The sequence below is a fragment of the Hydractinia symbiolongicarpus genome, chromosome 7 (genome assembly GCF_029227915.1).
Source record: "Hydractinia symbiolongicarpus strain clone_291-10 chromosome 7, HSymV2.1, whole genome shotgun sequence".
NCBI lineage: Eukaryota > Metazoa > Cnidaria > Hydrozoa > Anthoathecata > Hydractiniidae > Hydractinia > Hydractinia symbiolongicarpus.
In genome coordinates, this window is record NC_079881.1 from 21634256 (window position 1) to 21657417 (window position 23162).

Sequence of the window (23162 nt, forward strand, 5' to 3'; positions counted from 1 at the left end):
AAGCAATCGATAACGTTAAAGAAGCACGCGATGGTTGCCGCTCTTGTTGGCTTAGCTTTGCGCAGTGGCATTACCATAGCCAATGAGGTTTAACCGAGGCGTGGTGATTGCTAATTGAAAACTTTTCCCAATATCCCGCATGACGGCGTGAAACATCGCCGGCGTTGCAATATTTGGAGGTTCCCACTGGGACCATGCCTAAAAATAGAAATCTGCTGAGCTCACGAAGACTGCGTCGAATGCAAGAAAAGCGCAAAAATTCTTGTTTGCTCGCTTCCGGATGGAGAAGAACCCTTTCGTGTAAAGCAGGACACATTATGCATCGCCTCTTTTCAACTCAACTGGTCACTTCCGCAGACGGTGGGCATTCTAGGTGTAAATGGCGAATCAGTGGTGGAGACAAAGCGCTCGTTGCGGCACCGGCCCTTACTCTCACGACGACAACGGACACTTGTCTTAGTTCGGCTATGAATATGAAAACTGTTTAAGTGGCACAAGGGAAAGGCGAGATGGGGACCAAAATGCCGTAACCACAAGCAATCGATAACGTTAAAGAAGCACGCGATGGTTGCCGCTCTTGTTGGCTTAGCTTTGCGCAGTGGCATTACCATAGCCAATGAGGTTTAACCGAGGCGTGGTGATTGCTAATTGAAAACTTTTCCCAATATCCCGCATGACGGCGTGAAACATCGCCGGCGTTGCAATATTTGGAGGTTCCCACTGGGACCATGCCTAAAAATAGAAATCTGCTGAGCTCACGAAGACTGCGTCGAATGCAAGAAAAGCGCAAAAATTCTTGTTTGCTCGCTTCCGGATGGAGAAGAACCCTTTCGTGTAAAGCAGGACACATTATGCATCGCCTCTTTTCAACGCAACTGGTCACTTCCGCAGACGGTGGGCATTCTAGGTGTAAATGGCGAATCAGTGGTGGAGACAAAGCGCTCGTTGCGGCACTGGCCCTTACTCTCACGACGACAACGGACACTTGTCTTAGTTCGGCTATGAATATGAAAACTGTTTAAGTGGCACAAGGGAAAGGCGAGATGGGGACCAAAATGCCGTAACCACAAGCAATCGATAACGTTAAAGAAGCACGCGATGGTTGCCGCTCTTGTTGGCTTAGCTTTGCGCAGTGGCATTACCATAGCCAATGAGGTTTAACCGAGGCGTGGTGATTGCTAATTGAAAACTTTTCCCAATATCCCGCATGACGGCGTGAAACATCGCCGGCGTTGCAATATTTGGAGGTTCCCACTGGGACCATGCCTAAAAATAGAAATCTGCTGAGCTCACGAAGACTGCGTTGAATGCAAGAAAAGCGCAAAAATTCTTGTTTGCTCGCTTCCGGATGGAGAAGAACCCTTTCGTGTAAAGCAGGACACATTATGCATCGCCTCTTTTCAACGCAACTGGTCACTTCCGCAGACGGTGGGCATTCTAGGTGTAAATGGCGAATCAGTAGTGGAGACAAAGCGCTCGTTGCGGCACTGGCCCTTACTCTCACGACGACAACGGACACTTGTCTTAGTTCGGCTATGAATATGAAAACTGTTTAAGTGGCACAAGGGAAAGGCGAGATGGGGACCAAAATGCCGTAACCACAAGCAATCGATAACGTTAAAGAAGCACGCGATGGTTGCCGTTCTTGTTGGGTTAGCTTTGCGCAGTGGCATTACCATAGCCAATGAGGTTTAACCGAGGCGTGGTGATTGCAAATTGAAAACTTTTCCCAATATCCCGCATGACGGCGTGAAACATCGCCGGCGTTGCAATATTTGGAGGTTCCCACTGGGACCATGCCTAAAAATAGAAATCTGCTGAGCTCACGAAGACTGCGTCGAATGCAAGAAAAGCGCAAAAATTCTTGTTTGCTCGCTTCCGGATGGAGAAGAACCCTTTCGTGTAAAGCAGGACACATTATGCATCGCCTCTTTTCAACGCAACTGGTCACTTCCGCAGACGGTGGGCATTCTAGGTGTAAATGGCGAATCAGTGGTGGAGACAAAGCGCTCGTTGCGGCACTGGCCCTTACTCTCACGACGACAACGGACACTTGTCTTAGTTCGGCTATGAATATGAAAACTGTTTAAGTGGCACAAGGGAAAGGCGAGATGGGGACCAAAATGCCGTAACCACAAGCAATCGATAACGTTAAAGAAGCACGCGATGGTTGCCGTTCTTGTTGGGTTAGCTTTGCGCAGTGGCATTACCATAGCCAATGAGGTTTAACCGAGGCGTGGTGATTGCTAATTGAAAACTTTTCCCAATATCCCGCATGACGGCGTGAAACATCGCCGGCGTTGTAATATTTGGAGGTTCTCACTGGGACCATGCCTAAAAATAGAAATCTGCTGAGCTCACGAAGACTGCGTCGAATGCAAGAAAAGCGCAAAAATTCTTGTTTGCTCGCTTCCGGATGGAGAAGAACCCTTTCGTGTAAAGCAGGACACATTATGCATCGCCTCTTTTCAACGCAACTGGTCACTTCCGCAGACGGTGGGCATTCTAGGTGTAAATGGCGAATCAGTGGTGGAGACAAAGCGCTCGTTGCGGCACTGGCCCTTACTCTCACGACGACAACGGACACTTGTCTTAGTTCGGCTATGAATATGAAAACTGTTTAAGTGGCACAAGGGAAAGGCGAGATGGGGACCAAAATGCCGTAACCACAAGCAATCGATAACGTTAAAGAAGCACGCGATGGTTGCCGTTCCTGTTGGCTTAGCTTTGCGCAGTGGCATTACCATAGCCAATGAGGTTTAACCGAGGCGTGGTGATTGCTAATTGAAAACTTTTCCCAATATCCCGCATGACGGCGTGAAACATCGCCGGCGTTGCAATATTTGGAGGTTCCCACTGGGACCATGCCTAAAATTAGAAATCTGCTGAGCTCACGAAGACTGCGTCGAATGCAAGAAAAGCGCAAAAATTCTTGTTTGCTCGCTTCCGGATGGAGAAGAACCCTTTCGTGTAAAGCAGGACACATTATGCATCGCCTCTTTTCAACGCAACTGGTCTCTTCCGCAGACGGTGGGCATTCTAGGTGTAAATGGCGAATCAGTGGTGGAGACAAAGCGCTCGTTGCGGCACTGGCCCTTACTCTCACGACGACAACGGACACTTGTCTTAGTTCGGCTATGAATATGAAAACTGTTTAAGTGGCACAAGGGAAAGGTGAGATGGGGACCAAAATGCCGTAACCACAAGCAATCGATAACGTTAAAGAAGCACGCGATGGTTGCCGTTCTTGTTGGGTTAGATTTGCGCAGTGGCATTACCATAGCCAATGAGGTTTAACCGAGGCGTGGTGATTGCTAATTGAAAACTTTTCCCAATATCCCGCATGACGGCGTGAAACATCGCCGGCGTTGCAATATTTGGAGGTTCCCACTGGGACCATGCCTAAAAATAGAAATCTGCTGAGCTCACGAAGACTGCGTCGAATGCAAGAAAAGCGCAAAAATTCTTGTTTGCTCGCTTCCGGATGGAGAAGAACCCTTTCGTGTAAAGCAGGACACATTATGCATCGCCTCTTTTCAACGCAACTGGTCACTTCCGCAGACGGTGGGCATTCTAGGTGTAAATGGCGAATCAGTGGTGGAGACAAAGCGCTCGTTGCGGCACTGGCCTTTACTCTCACGACGACAACGGACACTTGTCTTAGTTCGGCTATGAATATGAAAACTGTTTAAGTGGCACAAGGGAAAGGCGAGATGGGGACCAAAATGCCGTAACCACAAGCAATCGATAACGTTAAAGAAGCACGCGATGGTTGCCGCTCTTGTTGGCTTAGCTTTGCGCAGTGGCATTACCATAGCCAATGAGGTTTAACCGAGGCGTGGTGATTGCTAATTGAAAACTTTTCCCAATATCCCGCATGACGGCGTGAAACATCGCCGGCGTTGCAATATTTGGAGGTTCCCACTGGGACCATGCCTAAAAATAGAAATCTGCTGAGCTCACGAAGACTGCGTCGAATGCAAGAAAAGCGCAAAAATTCTTGTTTGCTCGCTTCCGGATGGAGAAGAACCCTTTCGTGTAAAGCAGGACACATTATGCATCGCCTCTTTTCAACGCAACTGGTCACTTCCGCAGACGGTGGGCATTCTAGGTGTAAATGGCGAATCAGTGGTGGAGACAAAGCGCTCGTTGCGGCACTGGCCCTTCCTCTCACGACGACAACGGACACTTGTCTTAGTTCGGCTATGAATATGAAAACTGTTTAAGTGGCACAAGGGAAAGGCGAGATGGGGACCAAAATGCCGTAACCACAAGCAATCGATAACGTTAAAGAAGCACGCGATGGTTGCCGCTCTTGTTGGCTTAGCTTTGCGCAGTGGCATTACCATAGCCAATGAGGTTTAACCGAGGCGTGGTGATTGCTAATTGAAAACTTTTCCCAATATCCCGCATGACGGCGTGAAACATCGCCGGCGTTGCAATATTTGGAGGTTCCCACTGGGACCATGCCTAAAAATAGAAATCTGCTGAGCTCACGAAGACTGCGTCGAATGCAAGAAAAGCGCAAAAATTCTTGTTTGCTCGCTTCCGGATGGAGAAGAACCCTTTCGTGTAAAGCAGGACACATTATGCATCGCCTCTTTTCAACGCAACTGGTCACTTCCGCAGACGGTGGGCATTCTAGGTGTAAATGGCGAATCAGTGGTGGAGACAAAGCGCTCGTTGCGGCACTGGCCCTTACTCTCACGACGACAACGGACACTTGTCTTAGTTCGGCTATGAATATGAAAACTGTTTAAGTGGCACAAGGGAAAGGCGAGATGGGGACCAAAATGCCGTAACCACAAGCAATCGATAACGTTAAAGAAGCACGCGATGGTTGCCGCTCTTGTTGGCTTAGCTTTGCGCAGTGGCATTACCATAGCCAATGAGGTTTAACCGAGGCGTGGTGATTGCTAATTGAAAACTTTTCCCAATATCCCGCATGACGGCGTGAAACATCGCCGGCGTTGCAATATTTGGAGGTTCCCACTGGGACCATGCCTAAAAATAGAAATCTGCTGAGCTCACGAAGACTGCGTCGAATGCAAGAAAAGCGCAAAAATTCTTGTTTGCTCGCTTCCGGATGGAGAAGAACCCTTTCGTGTAAAGCAGGACACATTATGCATCGCCTCTTTTCAACGCAACTGGTCACTTCCGCAGACGGTGGGCATTCTAGGTGTAAATGGCGAATCAGTGGTGGAGACAAAGCGCTCGTTGCGGCACCGGCCCTTACTCTCACGACGACAACGGACACTTGTCTTAGTTCGGCTATGAATATGAAAACTGTTTAAGTGGCACAAGGGAAAGGCGAGATGGGGACCAAAATGCCGTAACCACAAGCAATCGATAACGTTAAAGAAGCACGCGATGGTTGCCGCTCTTGTTGGCTTAGCTTTGCGCAGTGGCATTACCATAGCCAATGAGGTTTAACCAAGGCGTGGTGATTGCTAATTGAAAACTTTTCCCAATATCCCGCATGACGGCGTGAAACATCGCCGGCGTTGCAATATTTGGAGGTTCCCACTGGGACCATGCCTAAAAATAGAAATCTGCTGAGCTCACGAAGACTGCGTGGAATGCAAGAAAAGCGCAAAAATTCTTGTTTGCTCGCTTCCGGATGGAGAAGAACCCTTTCGTGTAAAGCAGGACACATTATGCATCGCCTCTTTTCAGCGCAACTGGTCACTTCCGCAGACGGTGGGCATTCTAGGTGTAAATGGCGAATCAGTGGTGGAGACAAAGCGCTCGTTGCGGCACTGGCCCTTACTCTCACGACGACAACGGACACTTGTCTTAGTTCGGCTATGAATATGAAAACTGTTTAAGTGGCACAAGGGAAAGGCGAGATGGGGACCAAAATGCCGTAACCACAAGCAATCGATAACGTTAAAGAAGCACGCGATGGTTGCCGCTCTTGTTGGCTTAGCTTTGCGCAGTGGCATTACCATAGCCAATGAGGTTTAACCGAGGCGTGGTGATTGCTAATTGAAAACTTTTCCCAATATCCCGCATGACGGCGTGAAACATCGCCGGCGTTGCAATATTTGGAGGTTCCCACTGGGACCATGCCTAAAAATAGAAATCTGCTGAGCTCACGAAGACTGCGTCGAATGCAAGAAAAGCGCAAAAATTCTTGTTTGCCCGCTTCCGGATGGAGAAGAACCCTTTCGTGTAAAGCAGGACACATTATGCATCGCCTCTTTTCAACGCAACTGGTCACTTCCGCAGACGGTGGGCATTCTAGGTGTAAATGGCGAATCAGTGGTGGAAACAAAGCGCTCGTTGCGGCACCGGCCCTTACTCTCACGACGAAAACGGACAATTGTCTTAGTTCGGCTATGAATATGAAAACTGTTTAAGTGGCACAAGGGAAAGGCGAGATGGGGACCAAAATGCCGTAACCACAAGCAATCGATAACGTTAAAGAAGCACGCGATGGTTGCCGCTCTTGTTGGCTTAGCTTTGCGCAGTGGCATTACCATAGCCAATGAGGTTTAACCGAGGCGTGGTGATTGCTAATTGAAAACTTTTCCCAATATCCCGCATGACGGCGTGAAACATCGCCGGCGTTGCAATATTTGGAGGTTCCCACTGGGACCATGCCTAAAAATAGAAATCTGCTGAGCTCACGAAGACTGCGTCGAATGCAAGAAAAGCGCAAAAATTCTTGTTTGCTCGCTTCCGGATGGAGAAGAACCCTTTCGTGTAAAGCAGGACACATTATGCATCGCCTCTTTTCAACGCAACTGGTCACTTCCGCAGACGGTGGGCATTCTAGGTGTAAATGGCGAATCAGTGGTGGAGACAAAGCGCTCGTTGCGGCACTGGCCCTTACTCTCACGACGACAACGGACACTTGTCTTAGTTCGGCTATGAATATGAAAACTGTTTAAGTGGCACAAGGGAAAGGCGAGATGGGGACCAAAATGCCGTAACCACAAGCAATCGATAACGTTAAAGAAGCACGCGATGGTTGCCGCTCTTGTTGGCTTAGCTTTGCGCAGTGGCATTACCATAGCCAATGAGGTTTAACCGAGGCGTGGTGATTGCTAATTGAAAACTTTTCCCAATATCCCGCATGACGGCGTGAAACATCGCCGGCGTTGCAATATTTGGAGGTTCCCACTGGGACCATGCCTAAAAATAGAAATCTGCTGAGCTCACGAAGACTGCGTCGAATGCAAGAAAAGCGCAAAAATTCTTGTTTGCTCGCTTCCGGATGGAGAAGAACCCTTTCGTGTAAAGCAGGACACATTATGCATCGCCTCTTTTCAACGCAACTGGTCACTTCCGCAGACGGTGGGCATTCTAGGTGTAAATGGCGAATCAGTGGTGGAGACAAAGCGCTCGTTGCGGCACCGGCCCTTACTCTCACGACGACAACGGACACTTGTCTTAGTTCGGCTATGAATATGAAAACTGTTTAAGTGGCACAAGGGAAAGGCGAGATGGGGACCAAAATGCCGTAACCACAAGCAATCGATAACGTTAAAGAAGCACGCGATGGTTGCCGCTCTTGTTGGCTTAGCTTTGCGCAGTGGCATTACCATAGCCAATGAGGTTTAACCGAGGCGTGGTGATTGCTAATTGAAAACTTTTCCCAATATCCCGCATGACGGCGTGAAACATCGCCGGCGTTGCAATATTTGGAGGTTCCCACTGGGACCATGCCTAAAAATAGAAATCTGCTGAGCTCACGAAGACTGCGTCGAATGCAAGAAAAGCGCAAAAAGTCTTGTTTGCTCGCTTCCGGATGGAGAAGAACCCTTTCGTGTAAAGCAGGACACATTATGCATCGCCTCTTTTCAACGCAACTGGTCACTTCCGCAGACGGTGGGCATTCTAGGTGTAAATGGCGAATCAGTGGTGGAGACAAAGCGCTCGTTGCGGCACCGGCCCTTACTCTCACGACGACAACGGACACTTGTCTTAGTTCGGCTATGAATATGAAAACTGTTTAAGTGGCACAAGGGAAAGGCGAGATGGGGACCAAAATGCCGTAACCACAAGCAATCGATAACGTTAAAGAAGCACGCGATGGTTGCCGCTCTTGTTGGCTTAGCTTTGCGCAGTGGCATTACCATAGCCAATGAGGTTTAACCGAGGCGTGGTGATTGCTAATTGAAAACTTTTCCCAATATCCCGCATGACGGCGTGAAACATCGCCGGCGTTGCAATATTTGGAGGTTCCCACTGGGACCATGCCTAAAAATAGAAATCTGCTGAGCTCACGAAGACTGCGTCGAATGCAAGAAAAGCGCAAAAATTCTTGTTTGCTCGCTTCCGGATGGAGAAGAACCCTTTCGTGTAAAGCAGGACACATTATGCATCGCCTCTTTTCAACGCAACTGGTCACTTCCGCAGACGGTGGGCATTCTAGGTGTAAATGGCGAATCAGTGGTGGAGACAAAGCGCTCGTTGCGGCACCGGCCCTTACTCTCACGACGACAACGGACACTTGTCTTAGTTCGGCTATGAATATGAAAACTGTTTAAGTGGCACAAGGGAAAGGCGAGATGGGGACCAAAATGCCGTAACCACAAGCAATCGATAACGTTAAAGAAGCACGCGATGGTTGCCGCTCTTGTTGGCTTAGCTTTGCGCAGTGGCATTACCATAGCCAATGAGGTTTAACCGAGGCGTGGTGATTGCTAATTGAAAACTTTTCCCAATATCCCGCATGACGGCGTGAAACATCGCCGGCGTTGCAATATTTGGAGGTTCCCACTGGGACCATGCCTAAAAATAGAAATCTGCTGAGCTCACGAAGACTGCGTCGAATGCAAGAAAAGCGCAAAAATTCTTGTTTGCTCGCTTCCGGATGGAGAAGAACCCTTTCGTGTAAAGCAGGACACATTATGCATCGCCTCTTTTCAACGCAACTGGTCACTTCCGCAGACGGTGGGCATTCTAGGTGTAAATGGCGAATCAGTGGTGGAGACAAAGCGCTCGTTGCGGCACCGGCCCTTACTCTCACGACGACAACGGACACTTGTCTTAGTTCGGCTATGAATATGAAAACTGTTTAAGTGGCACAAGGGAAAGGCGAGATGGGGACCAAAATGCCGTAACCACAAGCAATCGATAACGTTAAAGAAGCACGCGATGGTTGCCGCTCTTGTTGGCTTAGCTTTGCGCAGTGGCATTACCATAGCCAATGAGGTTTAACCGAGGCGTGGTGATTGCTAATTGAAAACTTTTCCCAATATCCCGCATGACGGCGTGAAACATCGCCGGCGTTGCAATATTTGGAGGTTCCCACTGGGACCATGCCTAAAAATAGAAATCTGCTGAGCTCACGAAGACTGCGTCGAATGCAAGAAAAGCGCAAAAATTCTTGTTTGCTCGCTTCCGGATGGAGAAGAACCCTTTCGTGTAAAGCAGGACACATTATGCATCGCCTCTTTTCAACGCAACTGGTCACTTCCGCAGACGGTGGGCATTCTAGGTGTAAATGGCGAATCAGTGGTGGAGACAAAGCGCTCGTTGCGGCACTGGCCCTTACTCTCACGACGACAACGGACACTTGTCTTAGTTCGGCTATGAATATGAAAACTGTTTAAGTGGCACAAGGGAAAGGCGAGATGGGGACCAAAATGCCGTAACCACAAGCAATCGATAACGTTAAAGAAGCACGCGATGGTTGCCGCTCTTGTTGGCTTAGCTTTGCGCAGTGGCATTACCATAGCCAATGAGGTTTAACCGAGGCGTGGTGATTGCTAATTGAAAACTTTTCCCAATATCCCGCATGACGGCGTGAAACATCGCCGGCGTTGCAATATTTGGAGGTTCCCACTGGGACCATGCCTAAAAATAGAAATCTGCTGAGCTCACGAAGACTGCGTCGAATGCAAGAAAAGCGCAAAAATTCTTGTTTGCTCGCTTCCGGATGGAGAAGAACCCTTTCGTGTAAAGCAGGACACATTATGCATCGCCTCTTTTCAACGCAACTGGTCACTTCCGCAGACGGTGGGCATTCTAGGTGTAAATGGCGAATCAGTGGTGGAGACAAAGCGCTCGTTGCGGCACTGGCCCTTACTCTCACGACGACAACGGACACTTGTCTTAGTTCGGCTATGAATATGAAAACTGTTTAAGTGGCACAAGGGAAAGGCGAGATGGGGACCAAAATGCCGTAACCACAAGCAATCGATAACGTTAAAGAAGCACGCGATGGTTGCCGTTCTTGTTGGGTTAGCTTTGCGCAGTGGCATTACCATAGCCAATGAGGTTTAACCGAGGCGTGGTGATTGCAAATTGAAAACTTTTCCCAATATCCCGCATGACGGCGTGAAACATCGCCGGCGTTGCAATATTTGGAGGTTCCCACTGGGACCATGCCTAAAAATAGAAATCTGCTGAGCTCACGAAGACTGCGTCGAATGCAAGAAAAGCGCAAAAATTCTTGTTTGCTCGCTTCCGGATGGAGAAGAACCCTTTCGTGTAAAGCAGGACACATTATGCATCGCCTCTTTTCAACGCAACTGGTCACTTCCGCAGACGGTGGGCATTCTAGGTGTAAATGGCGAATCAGTGGTGGAGACAAAGCGCTCGTTGCGGCACTGGCCCTTACTCTCACGACGACAACGGACACTTGTCTTAGTTCGGCTATGAATATGAAAACTGTTTAAGTGGCACAAGGGAAAGGCGAGATGGGGACCAAAATGCCGTAACCACAAGCAATCGATAACGTTAAAGAAGCACGCGATGGTTGCCGTTCTTGTTGGGTTAGCTTTGCGCAGTGGCATTACCATAGCCAATGAGGTTTAACCGAGGCGTGGTGATTGCTAATTGAAAACTTTTCCCAATATCCCGCATGACGGCGTGAAACATCGCCGGCGTTGTAATATTTGGAGGTTCTCACTGGGACCATGCCTAAAAATAGAAATCTGCTGAGCTCACGAAGACTGCGTCGAATGCAAGAAAAGCGCAAAAATTCTTGTTTGCTCGCTTCCGGATGGAGAAGAACCCTTTCGTGTAAAGCAGGACACATCATGCATCGCCTCTTTTCAACGCAACTGGTCACTTCCGCAGACGGGGGGCATTCTAGGTGTAAATGGCGAATCAGTGGTGGAGACAAAGCGCTCGTTGCGGCACTGGCCCTTACTCTCACGACGACAACGGACACTTGTCTTAGTTCGGCTATGAATATGAAAACTGTTTAAGTGGCACAAGGGAAAGGCGAGATGGGGACCAAAATGCCGTAACCACAAGCAATCGATAACGTTAAAGAAGCACGCGATGGTTGCCGTTCCTGTTGGCTTAGCTTTGCGCAGTGGCATTACCATAGCCAATGAGGTTTAACCGAGGCGTGGTGATTGCTAATTGAAAACTTTTCCCAATATCCCGCATGACGGCGTGAAACATCGCCGGCGTTGCAATATTTGGAGGTTCCCACTGGGACCATGCCTAAAATTAGAAATCTGCTGAGCTCACGAAGACTGCGTCGAATGCAAGAAAAGCGCAAAAATTCTTGTTTGCTCGCTTCCGGATGGAGAAGAACCCTTTCGTGTAAAGCAGGACACATCATGCATCGCCTCTTTTCAACGCAACTGGTCACTTCCGCAGACGGTGGGCAGTCTAGGTGTAAATGGCGAATCAGTGGTGGAGACAAAGCGCTCGTTGCGGCACTGGCCCTTACTCTCACGACGACAACGGACACTTGTCTTAGTTCGGCTATGAATATGAAAACTGTTTAAGTGGCACAAGGGAAAGGTGAGATGGGGACCAAAATGCCGTAACCACAAGCAATCGATAACGTTAAAGAAGCACGCGATGGTTGCCGTTCTTGTTGGGTTAGATTTGCGCAGTGGCATTACCATAGCCAATGAGGTTTAACCGAGGCGTGGTGATTGCTAATTGAAAACTTTTCCCAATATCCCGCATGACGGCGTGAAACATCGCCGGCGTTGCAATATTTGGAGGTTCCCACTGGGACCATGCCTAAAAATAGAAATCTGCTGAGCTCACGAAGACTGCGTCGAATGCAAGAAAAGCGCAAAAATTCTTGTTTGCTCGCTTCCGGATGGAGAAGAACCCTTTCGTGTAAAGCAGGACACATTATGCATCGCCTCTTTTCAACGCAACTGGTCACTTCCGCAGACGGTGGGCATTCTAGGTGTAAATGGCGAATCAGTGGTGGAGACAAAGCGCTCGTTGCGGCACTGGCCTTTACTCTCACGACGACAACGGACACTTGTCTTAGTTCGGCTATGAATATGAAAACTGTTTAAGTGGCACAAGGGAAAGGCGAGATGGGGACCAAAATGCCGTAACCACAAGCAATCGATAACGTTAAAGAAGCACGCGATGGTTGCCGCTCTTGTTGGCTTAGCTTTGCGCAGTGGCATTACCATAGCCAATGAGGTTTAACCGAGGCGTGGTGATTGCTAATTGAAAACTTTTCCCAATATCCCGCATGACGGCGTGAAACATCGCCGGCGTTGCAATATTTGGAGGTTCCCACTGGGACCATGCCTAAAAATAGAAATCTGCTGAGCTCACGAAGACTGCGTCGAATGCAAGAAAAGCGCAAAAATTCTTGTTTGCTCGCTTCCGGATGGAGAAGAACCCTTTCGTGTAAAGCAGGACACATTATGCATCGCCTCTTTTCAACGCAACTGGTCACTTCCGCAGACGGTGGGCATTCTAGGTGTAAATGGCGAATCAGTGGTGGAGACAAAGCGCTCGTTGCGGCACTGGCCCTTCCTCTCACGACGACAACGGACACTTGTCTTAGTTCGGCTATGAATATGAAAACTGTTTAAGTGGCACAAGGGAAAGGCGAGATGGGGACCAAAATGCCGTAACCACAAGCAATCGATAACGTTAAAGAAGCACGCGATGGTTGCCGCTCTTGTTGGCTTAGCTTTGCGCAGTGGCATTACCATAGCCAATGAGGTTTAACCGAGGCGTGGTGATTGCTAATTGAAAACTTTTCCCAATATCCCGCATGACGGCGTGAAACATCGCCGGCGTTGCAATATTTGGAGGTTCCCACTGGGACCATGCCTAAAAATAGAAATCTGCTGAGCTCACGAAGACTGCGTCGAATGCAAGAAAAGCGCAAAAATTCTTGTTTGCTCGCTTCCGGATGGAGAAGAACCCTTTCGTGTAAAGCAGGACACATTATGCATCGCCTCTTTTCAACGCAACTGGTCACTTCCGCAGACGGTGGGCATTCTAGGTGTAAATGGCGAATCAGTGGTGGAGACAAAGCGCTCGTTGCGGCACTGGCCCTTACTCTCACGACGACAACGGACACTTGTCTTAGTTCGGCTATGAATATGAAAACTGTTTAAGTGGCACAAGGGAAAGGCGAGATGGGGACCAAAATGCCGTAACCACAAGCAATCGATAACGTTAAAGAAGCACGCGATGGTTGCCGCTCTTGTTGGCTTAGCTTTGCGCAGTGGCATTACCATAGCCAATGAGGTTTAACCGAGGCGTGGTGATTGCTAATTGAAAACTTTTCCCAATATCCCGCATGACGGCGTGAAACATCGCCGGCGTTGCAATATTTGGAGGTTCCCACTGGGACCATGCCTAAAAATAGAAATCTGCTGAGCTCACGAAGACTGCGTCGAATGCAAGAAAAGCGCAAAAATTCTTGTTTGCTCGCTTCCGGATGGAGAAGAACCCTTTCGTGTAAAGCAGGACACATTATGCATCGCCTCTTTTCAACGCAACTGGTCACTTCCGCAGACGGTGGGCATTCTAGGTGTAAATGGCGAATCAGTGGTGGAGACAAAGCGCTCGTTGCGGCACTGGCCCTTACTCTCACGACGACAACGGACACTTGTCTTAGTTCGGCTATGAATATGAAAACTGTTTAAGTGGCACAAGGGAAAGGCGAGATGGGGACCAAAATGCCGTAACCACAAGCAATCGATAACGTTAAAGAAGCACGCGATGGTTGCCGCTCTTGTTGGCTTAGCTTTGCGCAGTGGCATTACCATAGCCAATGAGGTTTAACCGAGGCGTGGTGATTGCTAATTGAAAACTTTTCCCAATATCCCGCATGACGGCGTGAAACATCGCCGGCGTTGCAATATTTGGAGGTTCCCACTGGGACCATGCCTAAAAATAGAAATCTGCTGAGCTCACGAAGACTGCGTCGAATGCAAGAAAAGCGCAAAAAGTCTTGTTTGCTCGCTTCCGGATGGAGAAGAACCCTTTCGTGTAAAGCAGGACACATTATGCATCGCCTCTTTTCAACGCAACTGGTCACTTCCGCAGACGGTGGGCATTCTAGGTGTAAATGGCGAATCAGTGGTGGAGACAAAGCGCTCGTTGCGGCACCGGCCCTTACTCTCACGACGACAACGGACACTTGTCTTAGTTCGGCTATGAATATGAAAACTGTTTAAGTGGCACAAGGGAAAGGCGAGATGGGGACCAAAATGCCGTAACCACAAGCAATCGATAACGTTAAAGAAGCACGCGATGGTTGCCGCTCTTGTTGGCTTAGCTTTGCGCAGTGGCATTACCATAGCCAATGAGGTTTAACCGAGGCGTGGTGATTGCTAATTGAAAACTTTTCCCAATATCCCGCATGACGGCGTGAAACATCGCCGGCGTTGCAATATTTGGAGGTTCCCACTGGGACCATGCCTAAAAATAGAAATCTGCTGAGCTCACGAAGACTGCGTCGAATGCAAGAAAAGCGCAAAAATTCTTGTTTGCTCGCTTCCGGATGGAGAAGAACCCTTTCGTGTAAAGCAGGACACATTATGCATCGCCTCTTTTCAACGCAACTGGTCACTTCCGCAGACGGTGGGCATTCTAGGTGTAAATGGCGAATCAGTGGTGGAGACAAAGCGCTCGTTGCGGCACTGGCCCTTACTCTCACGACGACAACGGACACTTGTCTTAGTTCGGCTATGAATATGAAAACTGTTTAAGTGGCACAAGGGAAAGGCGAGATGGGGACCAAAATGCCGTAACCACAAGCAATCGATAACGTTAAAGAAGCACGCGATGGTTGCCGCTCTTGTTGGCTTAGCTTTGCGCAGTGGCATTACCATAGCCAATGAGGTTTAACCGAGGCGTGGTGATTGCTAATTGAAAACTTTTCCCAATATCCCGCATGACGGCGTGAAACATCGCCGGCGTTGCAATATTTGGAGGTTCCCACTGGGACCATGCCTAAAAATAGAAATCTGCTGAGCTCACGAAGACTGCGTCGAATGCAAGAAAAGCGCAAAAAGTCTTGTTTGCTCGCTTCCGGATGGAGAAGAACCCTTTCGTGTAAAGCAGGACACATTATGCATCGCCTCTTTTCAACGCAACTGGTCACTTCCGCAGACGGTGGGCATTCTAGGTGTAAATGGCGAATCAGTGGTGGAGACAAAGCGCTCGTTGCGGCACCGGCCCTTACTCTCACGACGACAACGGACACTTGTCTTAGTTCGGCTATGAATATGAAAACTGTTTAAGTGGCACAAGGGAAAGGCGAGATGGGGACCAAAATGCCGTAACCACAAGCAATCGATAACGTTAAAGAAGCACGCGATGGTTGCCGCTCTTGTTGGCTTAGCTTTGCGCAGTGGCATTACCATAGCCAATGAGGTTTAACCGAGGCGTGGTGATTGCTAATTGAAAACTTTTCCCAATATCCCGCATGACGGCGTGAAACATCGCCGGCGTTGCAATATTTGGAGGTTCCCACTGGGACCATGCCTAAAAATAGAAATCTGCTGAGCTCACGAAGACTGCGTCGAATGCAAGAAAAGCGCAAAAATTCTTGTTTGCTCGCTTCCGGATGGAGAAGAACCCTTTCGTGTAAAGCAGGACACATTATGCATCGCCTCTTTTCAACGCAACTGGTCACTTCCGCAGACGGTGGGCATTCTAGGTGTAAATGGCGAATCAGTGGTGGAGACAAAGCGCTCGTTGCGGCACCGGCCCTTACTCTCACGACGACAACGGACACTTGTCTTAGTTCGGCTATGAATATGAAAACTGTTTAAGTGGCACAAGGGAAAGGCGAGATGGGGACCAAAATGCCGTAACCACAAGCAATCGATAACGTTAAAGAAGCACGCGATGGTTGCCGCTCTTGTTGGCTTAGCTTTGCGCAGTGGCATTACCATAGCCAATGAGGTTTAACCGAGGCGTGGTGATTGCTAATTGAAAACTTTTCCCAATATCCCGCATGACGGCGTGAAACATCGCCGGCGTTGCAATATTTGGAGGTTCCCACTGGGACCATGCCTAAAAATAGAAATCTGCTGAGCTCACGAAGACTGCGTCGAATGCAAGAAAAGCGCAAAAATTCTTGTTTGCTCGCTTCCGGATGGAGAAGAACCCTTTCGTGTAAAGCAGGACACATTATGCATCGCCTCTTTTCAACGCAACTGGTCACTTCCGCAGACGGTGGGCATTCTAGGTGTAAATGGCGAATCAGTGGTGGAGACAAAGCGCTCGTTGCGGCACCGGCCCTTACTCTCACGACGACAACGGACACTTGTCTTAGTTCGGCTATGAATATGAAAACTGTTTAAGTGGCACAAGGGAAAGGCGAGATGGGGACCAAAATGCCGTAACCACAAGCAATCGATAACGTTAAAGAAGCACGCGATGGTTGCCGCTCTTGTTGGCTTAGCTTTGCGCAGTGGCATTACCATAGCCAATGAGGTTTAACCGAGGCGTGGTGATTGCTAATTGAAAACTTTTCCCAATATCCCGCATGACGGCGTGAAACATCGCCGGCGTTGCAATATTTGGAGGTTCCCACTGGGACCATGCCTAAAAATAGAAATCTGCTGAGCTCACGAAGACTGCGTCGAATGCAAGAAAAGCGCAAAAATTCTTGTTTGCTCGCTTCCGGATGGAGAAGAACCCTTTCGTGTAAAGCAGGACACATTATGCATCGCCTCTTTTCAACGCAACTGGTCACTTCCGCAGACGGTGGGCATTCTAGGTGTAAATGGCGAATCAGTGGTGGAGACAAAGCGCTCGTTGCGGCACTGGCCCTTACTCTCACGACGACAACGGACACTTGTCTTAGTTCGGCTATGAATATGAAAACTGTTTAAGTGGCACAAGGGAAAGGCGAGATGGGGACCAAAATGCCGTAACCACAAGCAATCGATAACGTTAAAGAAGCACGCGATGGTTGCCGCTCTTGTTGGCTTAGCTTTGCGCAGTGGCATTACCATAGCCAATGAGGTTTAACCGAGGCGTGGTGATTGCTAATTGAAAACTTTTCCCAATATCCCGCATGACGGCGTGAAACATCGCCGGCGTTGCAATATTTGGAGGTTCCCACTGGGACCATGCCTAAAAATAGAAATCTGCTGAGCTCACGAAGACTGCGTCGAATGCAAGAAAAGCGCAAAAATTCTTGTTTGCTCGCTTCCGGATGGAGAAGAACCCTTTCGTGTAAAGCAGGACACATTATGCATCGCCTCTTTTCAACGCAACTGGTCACTTCCGCAGACGGTGGGCATTCTAGGTGTAAATGGCGAATCAGTGGTGGAGACAAAGCGCTCGTTGCGGCACTGGCCCTTACTCTCACGACGACAACGGACACTTGTCTTAGTTCGGCTATGAATATGAAAACTGTTTAAGTGGCACAAGGGAAAGGCGAGATGGGGACCAAAATGCCGTAACCACAAGCAATCGATAACGTTAAAGAAGCACGCGATGGTTGCCGTTCTTGTTGGGTTAGCTTTGCGCAGTGGCATTACCATAGCCAATGAGGTTTAACCGAGGCGTGGTGATTGCAAATTGAAAACTTTTCCCAATATCCCGCATGACGGCGTGAAACATCGCCGGCGTTGCAATATTTGGAGGTTCCCACTGGGACCATGCCTAAAAATAGAAATCTGCTGAGCTCACGAAGACTGCGTCGAATGCAAGAAAAGCGCAAAAATTCTTGTTTGCTCGCTTCCGGATGGAGAAGAACCCTTTCGTGTAAAGCAGGACACATTATGCATCGCCTCTTTTCAACGCAACTGGTCACTTCCGCAGACGGTGGGCATTCTAGGTGTAAATGGCGAATCAGTGGTGGAGACAAAGCGCTCGTTGCGGCACTGGCCCTTACTCTCACGACGACAACGGACACTTGTCTTAGTTCGGCTATGAATATGAAAACTGTTTAAGTGGCACAAGGGAAAGGCGAGATGGGGACCAAAATGCCGTAACCACAAGCAATCGATAACGTTAAAGAAGCACGCGATGGTTGCCGTTCTTGTTGGGTTAGCTTTGCGCAGTGGCATTACCATAGCCAATGAGGTTTAACCGAGGCGTGGTGATTGCTAATTGAAAACTTTTCCCAATATCCCGCATGACGGCGTGAAACATCGCCGGCGTTGTAATATTTGGAGGTTCTCACTGGGACCATGCCTAAAAATAGAAATCTGCTGAGCTCACGAAGACTGCGTCGAATGCAAGAAAAGCGCAAAAATTCTTGTTTGCTCGCTTCCGGATGGAGAAGAACCCTTTCGTGTAAAGCAGGACACATCATGCATCGCCTCTTTTCAACGCAACTGGTCACTTCCGCAGACGGTGGGCATTCTAGGTGTAAATGGCGAATCAGTGGTGGAGACAAAGCGCTCGTTGCGGCACTGGCCCTTACTCTCACGACGACAACGGACACTTGTCTTAGTTCGGCTATGAATATGAAAACTGTTTAAGTGGCACAAGGGAAAGGCGAGATGGGGACCAAAATGCCGTAACCACAAGCAATCGATAACGTTAAAGAAGCACGCGATGGTTGCCGTTCCTGTTGGCTTAGCTTTGCGCAGTGGCATTACCATAGCCAATGAGGTTTAACCGAGGCGTGGTGATTGCTAATTGAAAACTTTTCCCAATATCCCGCATGACGGCGTGAAACATCGCCGGCGTTGCAATATTTGGAGGTTCCCACTGGGACCATGCCTAAAATTAGAAATCTGCTGAGCTCACGAAGACTGCGTCGAATGCAAGAAAAGCGCAAAAATTCTTGTTTGCTCGCTTCCGGATGGAGAAGAACCCTTTCGTGTAAAGCAGGACACATTATGCATCGCCTCTTTTCAACGCAACTGGTCTCTTCCGCAGACGGTGGGCATTCTAGGTGTAAATGGCGAATCAGTGGTGGAGACAAAGCGCTCGTTGCGGCACTGGCCCTTACTCTCACGACGACAACGGACACTTGTCTTAGTTCTGCTATGAATATGAAAACTGTTTAAGTGGCACAAGGGAAAGGTGAGATGGGGACCAAAATGCCGTAACCACAAGCAATCGATAACGTTAAAGAAGCACGCGATGGTTGCCGTTCTTGTTGGGTTAGATTTGCGCAGTGGCATTACCATAGCCAATGAGGTTTAACCGAGGCGTGGTGATTGCTAATTGAAAACTTTTCCCAATATCCCGCATGACGGCGTGAAACATCGCCGGCGTTGCAATATTTGGAGGTTCCCACTGGGACCATGCCTAAAAATAGAAATCTGCTGAGCTCACGAAGACTGCGTCGAATGCAAGAAAAGCGCAAAAATTCTTGTTTGCTCGCTTCCGGATGGAGAAGAACCCTTTCGTGTAAAGCAGGACACATTATGCATCGCCTCTTTTCAACGCAACTGGTCACTTCCGCAGACGGTGGGCATTCTAGGTGTAAATGGCGAATCAGTGGTGGAGACAAAGCGCTCGTTGCGGCACTGGCCTTTACTCTCACGACGACAACGGACACTTGTCTTAGTTCGGCTATGAATATGAAAACTGTTTAAGTGGCACAAGGGAAAGGCGAGATGGGGACCAAAATGCCGTAACCACAAGCAATCGATAACGTTAAAGAAGCACGCGATGGTTGCCGCTCTTGTTGGCTTAGCTTTGCGCAGTGGCATTACCATAGCCAATGAGGTTTAACCGAGGCGTGGTGATTGCTAATTGAAAACTTTTCCCAATATCCCGCATGACGGCGTGAAACATCGCCGGCGTTGCAATATTTGGAGGTTCCCACTGGGACCATGCCTAAAAATAGAAATCTGCTGAGCTCACGAAGACTGCGTCGAATGCAAGAAAAGCGCAAAAATTCTTGTTTGCTCGCTTCCGGATGGAGAAGAACCCTTTCGTGTAAAGCAGGACACATTATGCATCGCCTCTTTTCAACGCAACTGGTCACTTCCGCAGACGGTGGGCATTCTAGGTGTAAATGGCGAATCAGTGGTGGAGACAAAGCGCTCGTTGCGGCACTGGCCCTTACTCTCACGACGACAACGGACACTTGTCTTAGTTCGGCTATGAATATGAAAACTGTTTAAGTGGCACAACGGAAAGGCGAGATGGGGACCAAAATGCCGTAACCACAAGCAATCGATAACGTTAAAGAAGCACGCGATGGTTGCCGCTCTTGTTGGCTTAGCTTTGCGCAGTGGCATTACCATAGCCAATGAGGTTTAACCGAGGCGTGGTGATTGCTAATTGAAAACTTTTCCCAATATCCCGCATGACGGCGTGAAACATCGCCGGCGTTGCAATATTTGGAGGTTCCCACTGGGACCATGCCTAAAAATAGAAATCTGCTGAGCTCACGAAGACTGCGTCGAATGCAAGAAAAGCGCAAAAATTCTTGTTTGCTCGCTTCCGGATGGAGAAGAACCCTTTCGTGTAAAGCAGGACACATTATGCATCGCCTCTTTTCAACGCAACTGGTCACTTCCGCAGACGGTGGGCATTCTAGGTGTAAATGGCGAATCAGTGGTGGAGACAAAGCGCTCGTTGCGGCACTGGCCCTTACTCTCACGACGACAACGGACACTTGTCTTAGTTCGGCTATGAATATGAAAACTGTTTAAGTGGCACAAGGGAAAGGCGAGATGGGGACCAAAATGCCGTAACCACAAGCAATCGATAACGTTAAAGAAGCACGCGATGGTTGCCGCTCTTGTTGGCTTAGCTTTGCGCAGTGGCATTACCATAGCCAATGAGGTTTAACCGAGGCGTGGTGATTGCTAATTGAAAACTTTTCCCAATATCCCGCATGACGGCGTGAAACATCGCCGGCGTTGTAATATTTGGAGGTTCTCACTGGGACCATGCCTAAAAATAGAAATCTGCTGAGCTCACGAAGACTGCGTCGAATGCAAGAAAAGCGCAAAAATTCTTGTTTGCTCGCTTCCGGATGGAGAAGAACCCTTTCGTGTAAAGCAGGACACATCATGCATCGCCTCTTTTCAACGCAACTGGTCACTTCCGCAGACGGTGGGCATTCTAGGTGTAAATGGCGAATCAGTGGTGGAGACAAAGCGCTCGTTGCGGCACTGGCCCTTACTCTCACGACGACAACGGACACTTGTCTTAGTTCGGCTATGAATATGAAAACTGTTTAAGTGGCACAAGGGAAAGGCGAGATGGGGACCAAAATGCCGTAACCACAAGCAATCGATAACGTTAAAGAAGCACGCGATGGTTGCCGTTCCTGTTGGCTTAGCTTTGCGCAGTGGCATTACCATAGCCAATGAGGTTTAACCGAGGCGTGGTGATTGCTAATTGAAAACTTTTCCCAATATCCCGCATGACGGCGTGAAACATCGCCGGCGTTGCAATATTTGGAGGTTCCCACTGGGACCATGCCTAAAATTAGAAATCTGCTGAGCTCACGAAGACTGCGTCGAATGCAAGAAAAGCGCAAAAATTCTTGTTTGCTCGCTTCCGGATGGAGAAGAACCCTTTCGTGTAAAGCAGGACACATTATGCATCGCCTCTTTTCAACGCAACTGGTCTCTTCCGCAGACGGTGGGCATTCTAGGTGTAAATGGCGAATCAGTGGTGGAGACAAAGCGCTCGTTGCGGCACTGGCCCTTACTCTCACGACGACAACGGACACTTGTCTTAGTTCTGCTATGAATATGAAAACTGTTTAAGTGGCACAAGGGAAAGGTGAGATGGGGACCAAAATGCCGTAACCACAAGCAATCGATAACGTTAAAGAAGCACGCGATGGTTGCCGTTCTTGTTGGGTTAGATTTGCGCAGTGGCATTACCATAGCCAATGAGGTTTAACCGAGGCGTGGTGATTGCTAATTGAAAACTTTTCCCAATATCCCGCATGACGGCGTGAAACATCGCCGGCGTTGCAATATTTGGAGGTTCCCACTGGGACCATGCCTAAAAATAGAAATCTGCTGAGCTCACGAAGACTGCGTCGAATGCAAGAAAAGCGCAAAAATTCTTGTTTGCTCGCTTCCGGATGGAGAAGAACCCTTTCGTGTAAAGCAGGACACATTATGCATCGCCTCTTTTCAACGCAACTGGTCACTTCCGCAGACGGTGGGCATTCTAGGTGTAAATGGCGAATCAGTGGTGGAGACAAAGCGCTCGTTGCGGCACTGGCCTTTACTCTCACGACGACAACGGACACTTGTCTTAGTTCGGCTATGAATATGAAAACTGTTTAAGTGGCACAAGGGAAAGGCGAGATGGGGACCAAAATGCCGTAACCACAAGCAATCGATAACGTTAAAGAAGCACGCGATGGTTGCCGCTCTTGTTGGCTTAGCTTTGCGCAGTGGCATTACCATAGCCAATGAGGTTTAACCGAGGCGTGGTGATTGCTAATTGAAAACTTTTCCCAATATCCCGCATGACGGCGTGAAACATCGCCGGCGTTGCAATATTTGGAGGTTCCCACTGGGACCATGCCTAAAAATAGAAATCTGCTGAGCTCACGAAGACTGCGTCGAATGCAAGAAAAGCGCAAAAATTCTTGTTTGCTCGCTTCCGGATGGAGAAGAACCCTTTCGTGTAAAGCAGGACACATTATGCATCGCCTCTTTTCAACGCAACTGGTCACTTCCGCAGACGGTGGGCATTCTAGGTGTAAATGGCGAATCAGTGGTGGAGACAAAGCGCTCGTTGCGGCACTGGCCCTTACTCTCACGACGACAACGGACACTTGTCTTAGTTCGGCTATGAATATGAAAACTGTTTAAGTGGCACAACGGAAAGGCGAGATGGGGACCAAAATGCCGTAACCACAAGCAATCGATAACGTTAAAGAAGCACGCGATGGTTGCCGCTCTTGTTGGCTTAGCTTTGCGCAGTGGCATTACCATAGCCAATGAGGTTTAACCGAGGCGTGGTGATTGCTAATTGAAAACTTTTCCCAATATCCCGCATGACGGCGTGAAACATCGCCGGCGTTGCAATATTTGGAGGTTCCCACTGGGACCATGCCT

At 48.8% G+C, this 23162-nt stretch overlaps 44 non-coding genes across 44 annotated transcripts; all 44 read left to right on the forward strand.

Annotated features, from left to right (window-relative positions):
* The first annotated feature begins 53 nt into the window (after positions 1 to 53).
* LOC130650218 (U4 spliceosomal RNA) lies at positions 54 to 192 on the forward strand. The gene has a single exon (XR_008983614.1). It is a non-coding gene; the product is annotated as a U4 spliceosomal RNA (small nuclear RNA).
* Positions 193 to 587: 395 nt separating this feature from the next.
* LOC130650220 (U4 spliceosomal RNA) lies at positions 588 to 726 on the forward strand. The gene has a single exon (XR_008983616.1). It is a non-coding gene; the product is annotated as a U4 spliceosomal RNA (small nuclear RNA).
* A 395-nt stretch (positions 727 to 1121) lies between these two features.
* LOC130650221 (U4 spliceosomal RNA) lies at positions 1122 to 1260 on the forward strand. The gene has a single exon (XR_008983618.1). It is a non-coding gene; the product is annotated as a U4 spliceosomal RNA (small nuclear RNA).
* A 395-nt stretch (positions 1261 to 1655) lies between these two features.
* On the forward strand, positions 1656 to 1794 carry LOC130649949 (U4 spliceosomal RNA). Its single transcript, XR_008983360.1, has one exon. It is a non-coding gene; the product is annotated as a U4 spliceosomal RNA (small nuclear RNA).
* A 395-nt stretch (positions 1795 to 2189) lies between these two features.
* On the forward strand, positions 2190 to 2328 carry LOC130649980 (U4 spliceosomal RNA). The gene has a single exon (XR_008983389.1). It is a non-coding gene; the product is annotated as a U4 spliceosomal RNA (small nuclear RNA).
* Positions 2329 to 2723: 395 nt separating this feature from the next.
* Positions 2724 to 2862, forward strand: LOC130650222 (U4 spliceosomal RNA). The gene has a single exon (XR_008983619.1). It is a non-coding gene; the product is annotated as a U4 spliceosomal RNA (small nuclear RNA).
* A 395-nt stretch (positions 2863 to 3257) lies between these two features.
* LOC130649919 (U4 spliceosomal RNA) lies at positions 3258 to 3396 on the forward strand. The gene has a single exon (XR_008983332.1). It is a non-coding gene; the product is annotated as a U4 spliceosomal RNA (small nuclear RNA).
* Positions 3397 to 3791: 395 nt separating this feature from the next.
* LOC130650223 (U4 spliceosomal RNA) lies at positions 3792 to 3930 on the forward strand. Its single transcript, XR_008983620.1, has one exon. It is a non-coding gene; the product is annotated as a U4 spliceosomal RNA (small nuclear RNA).
* A 395-nt stretch (positions 3931 to 4325) lies between these two features.
* LOC130650224 (U4 spliceosomal RNA) lies at positions 4326 to 4464 on the forward strand. The gene has a single exon (XR_008983621.1). It is a non-coding gene; the product is annotated as a U4 spliceosomal RNA (small nuclear RNA).
* A 395-nt stretch (positions 4465 to 4859) lies between these two features.
* LOC130650225 (U4 spliceosomal RNA) lies at positions 4860 to 4998 on the forward strand. Its single transcript, XR_008983622.1, has one exon. It is a non-coding gene; the product is annotated as a U4 spliceosomal RNA (small nuclear RNA).
* Positions 4999 to 5393: 395 nt separating this feature from the next.
* On the forward strand, positions 5394 to 5532 carry LOC130649966 (U4 spliceosomal RNA). Its single transcript, XR_008983376.1, has one exon. It is a non-coding gene; the product is annotated as a U4 spliceosomal RNA (small nuclear RNA).
* A 395-nt stretch (positions 5533 to 5927) lies between these two features.
* LOC130650226 (U4 spliceosomal RNA) lies at positions 5928 to 6066 on the forward strand. The gene has a single exon (XR_008983623.1). It is a non-coding gene; the product is annotated as a U4 spliceosomal RNA (small nuclear RNA).
* A 395-nt stretch (positions 6067 to 6461) lies between these two features.
* LOC130650228 (U4 spliceosomal RNA) lies at positions 6462 to 6600 on the forward strand. The gene has a single exon (XR_008983624.1). It is a non-coding gene; the product is annotated as a U4 spliceosomal RNA (small nuclear RNA).
* A 395-nt stretch (positions 6601 to 6995) lies between these two features.
* Positions 6996 to 7134, forward strand: LOC130650229 (U4 spliceosomal RNA). The gene has a single exon (XR_008983625.1). It is a non-coding gene; the product is annotated as a U4 spliceosomal RNA (small nuclear RNA).
* A 395-nt stretch (positions 7135 to 7529) lies between these two features.
* LOC130650230 (U4 spliceosomal RNA) lies at positions 7530 to 7668 on the forward strand. The gene has a single exon (XR_008983626.1). It is a non-coding gene; the product is annotated as a U4 spliceosomal RNA (small nuclear RNA).
* Positions 7669 to 8063: 395 nt separating this feature from the next.
* LOC130650232 (U4 spliceosomal RNA) lies at positions 8064 to 8202 on the forward strand. The gene has a single exon (XR_008983629.1). It is a non-coding gene; the product is annotated as a U4 spliceosomal RNA (small nuclear RNA).
* Positions 8203 to 8597: 395 nt separating this feature from the next.
* Positions 8598 to 8736, forward strand: LOC130650233 (U4 spliceosomal RNA). The gene has a single exon (XR_008983630.1). It is a non-coding gene; the product is annotated as a U4 spliceosomal RNA (small nuclear RNA).
* Positions 8737 to 9131: 395 nt separating this feature from the next.
* Positions 9132 to 9270, forward strand: LOC130650234 (U4 spliceosomal RNA). Its single transcript, XR_008983631.1, has one exon. It is a non-coding gene; the product is annotated as a U4 spliceosomal RNA (small nuclear RNA).
* Positions 9271 to 9665: 395 nt separating this feature from the next.
* Positions 9666 to 9804, forward strand: LOC130650235 (U4 spliceosomal RNA). Its single transcript, XR_008983632.1, has one exon. It is a non-coding gene; the product is annotated as a U4 spliceosomal RNA (small nuclear RNA).
* Positions 9805 to 10199: 395 nt separating this feature from the next.
* Positions 10200 to 10338, forward strand: LOC130649950 (U4 spliceosomal RNA). Its single transcript, XR_008983361.1, has one exon. It is a non-coding gene; the product is annotated as a U4 spliceosomal RNA (small nuclear RNA).
* A 395-nt stretch (positions 10339 to 10733) lies between these two features.
* Positions 10734 to 10872, forward strand: LOC130649981 (U4 spliceosomal RNA). The gene has a single exon (XR_008983390.1). It is a non-coding gene; the product is annotated as a U4 spliceosomal RNA (small nuclear RNA).
* A 395-nt stretch (positions 10873 to 11267) lies between these two features.
* LOC130650236 (U4 spliceosomal RNA) lies at positions 11268 to 11406 on the forward strand. The gene has a single exon (XR_008983633.1). It is a non-coding gene; the product is annotated as a U4 spliceosomal RNA (small nuclear RNA).
* Positions 11407 to 11801: 395 nt separating this feature from the next.
* Positions 11802 to 11940, forward strand: LOC130649920 (U4 spliceosomal RNA). The gene has a single exon (XR_008983333.1). It is a non-coding gene; the product is annotated as a U4 spliceosomal RNA (small nuclear RNA).
* A 395-nt stretch (positions 11941 to 12335) lies between these two features.
* LOC130650237 (U4 spliceosomal RNA) lies at positions 12336 to 12474 on the forward strand. Its single transcript, XR_008983634.1, has one exon. It is a non-coding gene; the product is annotated as a U4 spliceosomal RNA (small nuclear RNA).
* A 395-nt stretch (positions 12475 to 12869) lies between these two features.
* Positions 12870 to 13008, forward strand: LOC130650239 (U4 spliceosomal RNA). The gene has a single exon (XR_008983635.1). It is a non-coding gene; the product is annotated as a U4 spliceosomal RNA (small nuclear RNA).
* A 395-nt stretch (positions 13009 to 13403) lies between these two features.
* Positions 13404 to 13542, forward strand: LOC130650240 (U4 spliceosomal RNA). Its single transcript, XR_008983636.1, has one exon. It is a non-coding gene; the product is annotated as a U4 spliceosomal RNA (small nuclear RNA).
* A 395-nt stretch (positions 13543 to 13937) lies between these two features.
* On the forward strand, positions 13938 to 14076 carry LOC130650241 (U4 spliceosomal RNA). Its single transcript, XR_008983637.1, has one exon. It is a non-coding gene; the product is annotated as a U4 spliceosomal RNA (small nuclear RNA).
* Positions 14077 to 14471: 395 nt separating this feature from the next.
* LOC130650242 (U4 spliceosomal RNA) lies at positions 14472 to 14610 on the forward strand. The gene has a single exon (XR_008983638.1). It is a non-coding gene; the product is annotated as a U4 spliceosomal RNA (small nuclear RNA).
* Positions 14611 to 15005: 395 nt separating this feature from the next.
* On the forward strand, positions 15006 to 15144 carry LOC130650244 (U4 spliceosomal RNA). Its single transcript, XR_008983640.1, has one exon. It is a non-coding gene; the product is annotated as a U4 spliceosomal RNA (small nuclear RNA).
* Positions 15145 to 15539: 395 nt separating this feature from the next.
* On the forward strand, positions 15540 to 15678 carry LOC130650245 (U4 spliceosomal RNA). Its single transcript, XR_008983641.1, has one exon. It is a non-coding gene; the product is annotated as a U4 spliceosomal RNA (small nuclear RNA).
* A 395-nt stretch (positions 15679 to 16073) lies between these two features.
* On the forward strand, positions 16074 to 16212 carry LOC130650246 (U4 spliceosomal RNA). The gene has a single exon (XR_008983642.1). It is a non-coding gene; the product is annotated as a U4 spliceosomal RNA (small nuclear RNA).
* A 395-nt stretch (positions 16213 to 16607) lies between these two features.
* On the forward strand, positions 16608 to 16746 carry LOC130650247 (U4 spliceosomal RNA). The gene has a single exon (XR_008983643.1). It is a non-coding gene; the product is annotated as a U4 spliceosomal RNA (small nuclear RNA).
* A 395-nt stretch (positions 16747 to 17141) lies between these two features.
* On the forward strand, positions 17142 to 17280 carry LOC130650248 (U4 spliceosomal RNA). Its single transcript, XR_008983644.1, has one exon. It is a non-coding gene; the product is annotated as a U4 spliceosomal RNA (small nuclear RNA).
* Positions 17281 to 17675: 395 nt separating this feature from the next.
* On the forward strand, positions 17676 to 17814 carry LOC130649951 (U4 spliceosomal RNA). The gene has a single exon (XR_008983362.1). It is a non-coding gene; the product is annotated as a U4 spliceosomal RNA (small nuclear RNA).
* Positions 17815 to 18209: 395 nt separating this feature from the next.
* LOC130649983 (U4 spliceosomal RNA) lies at positions 18210 to 18348 on the forward strand. The gene has a single exon (XR_008983392.1). It is a non-coding gene; the product is annotated as a U4 spliceosomal RNA (small nuclear RNA).
* Positions 18349 to 18743: 395 nt separating this feature from the next.
* Positions 18744 to 18882, forward strand: LOC130650249 (U4 spliceosomal RNA). The gene has a single exon (XR_008983645.1). It is a non-coding gene; the product is annotated as a U4 spliceosomal RNA (small nuclear RNA).
* Positions 18883 to 19277: 395 nt separating this feature from the next.
* Positions 19278 to 19416, forward strand: LOC130649921 (U4 spliceosomal RNA). Its single transcript, XR_008983334.1, has one exon. It is a non-coding gene; the product is annotated as a U4 spliceosomal RNA (small nuclear RNA).
* Positions 19417 to 19811: 395 nt separating this feature from the next.
* LOC130650250 (U4 spliceosomal RNA) lies at positions 19812 to 19950 on the forward strand. Its single transcript, XR_008983646.1, has one exon. It is a non-coding gene; the product is annotated as a U4 spliceosomal RNA (small nuclear RNA).
* Positions 19951 to 20345: 395 nt separating this feature from the next.
* LOC130650251 (U4 spliceosomal RNA) lies at positions 20346 to 20484 on the forward strand. The gene has a single exon (XR_008983647.1). It is a non-coding gene; the product is annotated as a U4 spliceosomal RNA (small nuclear RNA).
* Positions 20485 to 20879: 395 nt separating this feature from the next.
* On the forward strand, positions 20880 to 21018 carry LOC130649984 (U4 spliceosomal RNA). The gene has a single exon (XR_008983393.1). It is a non-coding gene; the product is annotated as a U4 spliceosomal RNA (small nuclear RNA).
* A 395-nt stretch (positions 21019 to 21413) lies between these two features.
* LOC130650252 (U4 spliceosomal RNA) lies at positions 21414 to 21552 on the forward strand. The gene has a single exon (XR_008983648.1). It is a non-coding gene; the product is annotated as a U4 spliceosomal RNA (small nuclear RNA).
* Positions 21553 to 21947: 395 nt separating this feature from the next.
* Positions 21948 to 22086, forward strand: LOC130649923 (U4 spliceosomal RNA). Its single transcript, XR_008983336.1, has one exon. It is a non-coding gene; the product is annotated as a U4 spliceosomal RNA (small nuclear RNA).
* Positions 22087 to 22481: 395 nt separating this feature from the next.
* LOC130650253 (U4 spliceosomal RNA) lies at positions 22482 to 22620 on the forward strand. The gene has a single exon (XR_008983649.1). It is a non-coding gene; the product is annotated as a U4 spliceosomal RNA (small nuclear RNA).
* Positions 22621 to 23015: 395 nt separating this feature from the next.
* Positions 23016 to 23154, forward strand: LOC130650255 (U4 spliceosomal RNA). Its single transcript, XR_008983651.1, has one exon. It is a non-coding gene; the product is annotated as a U4 spliceosomal RNA (small nuclear RNA).
* The last annotated feature ends 8 nt before the right edge of the window (positions 23155 to 23162 follow it).